This window comes from Octopus bimaculoides, chromosome 14 (assembly GCF_001194135.2).
Source record: "Octopus bimaculoides isolate UCB-OBI-ISO-001 chromosome 14, ASM119413v2, whole genome shotgun sequence".
NCBI classification, from domain to species: domain Eukaryota; kingdom Metazoa; phylum Mollusca; class Cephalopoda; order Octopoda; family Octopodidae; genus Octopus; species Octopus bimaculoides.
Window position 1 is genome coordinate 51,517,314 of NC_068994.1, and position 4,404 is coordinate 51,521,717.

The 4,404-nt window shown below is 37.0% G+C and overlaps 1 protein-coding gene across 2 annotated transcripts in view; it reads right to left on the bottom strand.

Moving 5' to 3' along the window:
• LOC106874412 (alpha-1,3-mannosyl-glycoprotein 2-beta-N-acetylglucosaminyltransferase) overlaps positions 1–4,404 on the bottom strand; it is a 151,214-nt gene that overhangs the window by 39,943 nt on the left and 106,867 nt on the right. The gene's annotated exons all lie outside the window — the stretch shown is intronic.

The window sequence follows — 4,404 nt, forward strand, 5'->3', positions numbered from 1 at the left end:
ATGTCTACAAACATATGTATGAGTGTCTATACATATAAGCATATGCATACGTGTAGATCCATTTACACACACACACACACACACACATCTATATTATGATTCAATGTAAGTGCAAGATATCAAGGAAGAAAATAGAAAAAAAAAAACAATAAGACCAACATGACTGTTCATCTCCCTGACCTATCTACAGAAAAGAAACAAGACAAAAGACAACAAAGGAAAAAATATACGTTTACATCTGATATCTGAAAATGAAAACCAATCCTAGTTTAATCACAAATTGTCTCTTTAACACAAACACACACACACACACACACATATACACACTGGTTGTACATGAAGGAGAGAAAAAGTACTCAATACATTTCGATTTGACTTTTTGTCACTTGAAGGATTGCACACAACAGGAAATTGATGGTGATTGAGTGAATCATAGCAAATACGCAGAATCCAAATAAGAAGACACAGAAAGGCTTTAACACATCTTTAATGTCAGAGCGCACCTTTGATGCAGGTCTGAGGAAGTGCCACTCTAATGTTTGAAACCACAAATATTACATAAATTTTCGCTCGGAATTTTTGCATGAACTGGTGTTGAAAGCAGAGTTGGAACAGAAACAATCGTTACTGATCTTTAAAGATGTGTTTAAAGTCCTTTTTTCTCTTTTTATTTGGATTATATTTACTCCTTGCTAAGCCCACACAATGGTTTTATGGTAGTGAAACCAGGAATTTCTTTCTACCTGAATAATTTTGATATTAGTCTGGATTTTCGATATTAGGCAGTGTAGATAGACTAAAGCTTGGGCTGAACACTACATTAGAAATACTCTATCTTTCTACCCTCCCAGGACCTTAAGACCTTATATTTTTGCTCTATATTGAATATACACTTTGTATTTTTGAACATATATATATATATATGTATCGTAGCGTTCCCTAGGAATAAACAATACTGCTATTTTAACCGCAGGACATCCCTCTGGGCTAAAATAGTAGGGAGTTCTCTCCTCACCTGCAATATAAATTGAGTGCAGAGTACACTGAATAACTAGCAGGAGGAGGTGTCCCCCTGGGGCTAAATTAGCAGTATGGTTGCTTCCTAGGGAACACCTGTGTTCAGGTGGCGTTAAACACTATTCCTCAGTATAAATACTGCTTTGATTTCTTCTATAGATTTTCCTAAAAATTTAGTCTGCTTGTTATATATGTATACATATCTTTTATCTTTTGGTTGTGTCAGTCATAGGACTATAGCCATGCTGGAGCTGTGACCATACTGGAGCTGTGACCATGCTGAGGTACTGCCTTGAAGAATTTTTTAGTCAAATGAATCGACTCCAGGACTTATTTTTTAAAGCCTAGTACTTATTCTATCAGTCTCTTTTGCTGAACCACTAAGTTACAAAGACATAAACAAACCAGCACCAGTTGGCAAGTGGTCGTAGGTGACAAACACAGACATAAAGATGCATGCACACACACACACATACACACAGACACACACATGATGGGCTTCTTTCAGTTTCTTTCTCCCAAATCCACTCACAAGGCTTTGGCTGGCCTGGGGCTATAATAGAAAGTACTTGCCATTCAGTGTGAGTGAACCTAAAACAATGTGGTTGGGAAGCAAGCTTCTTATCACACAGTCATATTTTGTTTGAAAATATAAAATGCAAATTCAATGTGCGTGTGTGTGTGTTTGAGAGAGAGCATATCAGGACAATTACCTCCCATAGGACAACACTCCCCAACGACAACTACCCCCCTTGGTTAATTACCCCTTCTCCAATATATTAAGAAGTTTTGAATCATCTGTTGTCCTCAGGAGTAATTGTCTTTGGGGGTTATTGTCCATGGGGTAGTAAGTGTCCTAGACTTGTGAGAGAGAGAGAGAAAGAAAAAGAAAAAGAAAATCTGAGTATGAAAAATAGAGAGAGGTAGGCAAACTGAATAAAGAAGTGATAGTTATGACAAGCGTACAGTCATATATTATACACACATGAACATGTAGTTATGAAGAAGCTGGGAAAAATTTATAACTGCATACGAAAATATATTTTGTCGTGTGAGTTTGTTTGTAAGGATGTGCATTTGTGCAAGTGGGTATGTGAATGTGCATATATGCATGTAGAGTGTTTGTTACATGAATAGCAAAAACCTAAGGAAACATGTTTGTGCATGAGCTAAAATAATACAGACATTCCTGAGTAGCATCAAGAAAGTGTAAGGGTCTTAACAAGGGTTTTAAGAAGACAGAGGTTAAGAAGGACAGAAGACGGGTGTTAGGCTGAAAAATGATAGAGGACAACTGGTAGGGTTTAAGAAGGATGTAAGGCAGGTGTTAGGGGTTACTAAAGGTGGAAGATAGGTATTAAGATTCATTCTTAGGGGCTACATAGGACAGAATTCCAGTTAGGCAGAGACAGATAGACACCCAAACAGATTCAGAGTAGCAGAGAGTGAAGTGGGAAAATAGGTTCTGGGATAAGCATGGGAGAGTGATTAAGAAGTTTGCTTCCCAATCACATGTGAGTGTGTTTATGCGTGTCTATGGAGTACTCAGCCACTTGCACATTAAATTCACGACCAGTTTAAATGCTAAGTGGTATTTCATCTGCCTTTACGTTCTGAGTTCAAATTCCACCGAGGTCGACTTTGCTTTTCATCATTTCGGGGGGGTTGATAAATTAAGTACCAATTGCGTACTGGGGTTGATCTAATTACTGGCCCCCTCCCCCACAATTTCAAGCCTTATGCCAAGAGTAGAAGAGAATATTACAATAGACTTCAAGTTAACCATGATCACAACAACAACAACGACAACAACTGGAATTGGGTTGCAAGCCACGAGCTAAAATTTGGGCTGATAGCTTAGGTCAGGCAGTAATGTGTCAAATATCTACCTGTAGAAGTGTAGTCCTGTGGTAGTCACCTCAAACAGGTACATGGAATTAAATTACTCTTCTCTGATTATTTTATAAGTGCATTAAAAATAAAATAAAATAAAATAAAATGAAATGAAATAAAGAAATGGTGGTGATAGGATGGCGGAAGGGTTTAAAACCAGAGCAAGAAATAAAATAAAATTTGAGAAGCAGTTGATATAAAGGCTTCCTTATCAGTTCAGCCAGTACATTGTTGTTCCTGGAATTTATTTCTGTGATGTAGCTGTGTAGCCTGACCAGTTTAGCCCCACTGCCCCGATTGAGGGACCATATGGCATTAAGGTCAGCAGCCAAACGGATACTCATGTACCCCAGATCTATTGCCCTTAATCAAGCTATACACTTTATCCAAAACCGAGCCGACAGCTATATTGTACTGCACATTCATTCCGGTACCATATGGGATTAATCAGCTGGGGTGCAACGGCACAGCCTCGACAGGCTATCAGCAAAATCCATGAATGCATTCATGCATGCAAATACACTCACACACATGCATAAACATGCAGAAAATATAAAACGAAATAAAATAAAAAGTACACTTACTGCATCACTAATTTAACAGAGCCAGACTTTGCGAAGCCCATCTTTGTAGTTGTTGTTGTTGTTGTTATTATTATTATTATTATTATTATTATTACTAATACTAATACTATCAGAACTATTATTGTAATAACTATTCTAATTATTAGTATTATCAGCTTGTAGCTACATGCTTGCAAAAACAAAACAAATGAAATGCACTTAATTCGAATGGCAACATCAATTAATGTCTAAGCATGCTATCAACGCTATCATTACATTATATGTATGTGTGAGTGGGTATATATACATACATATATATATATATATATATATAGTGTGTGTGTTTGTGCTATGTGAGTATGGTTCTGTCTGTTTATATATTATATTACATGTGTCTGCTGTGCAAGTGTGCTCTCATACAGATGTGTGTTTGTGTGTGGACGAGTGTATGTATGCCATATATATATATATACATATATATATATATATATATATTTGTATTTATAAGTGTATGTATCTTTGTTATATGTGCATGTGTATGTGTGTGCGTTTCTGAACACAGATGTTTATTAAAGGATTTGTTACAGTGAAGGGGCAGAGGAAGAGTATAGAAAGAATCACAGACAATCAGGCTTCGAAATATTTATCTCTATCTATGTAGATATATGCATCTGTGCACACATACACATGTGTGTGTGTGTGTGTGTGTGTGTGTGTGTGATTGTTTACATACAAACATGTGTCCCATGTGTTTTATTTCATGTGTAATTGTGTTTGTGTGCACGTGCATGCAATCCTTTGAATGCATGTGATGGGTTGGAGTTCATACGTACATGAAAGATCCAGTATAAGCTGTGCATGTCAAAATGCATGTGCATGTGTCCATGAATCGATGGTGTGCATCCATGGTTGCACACTTGTGCAGAATGTA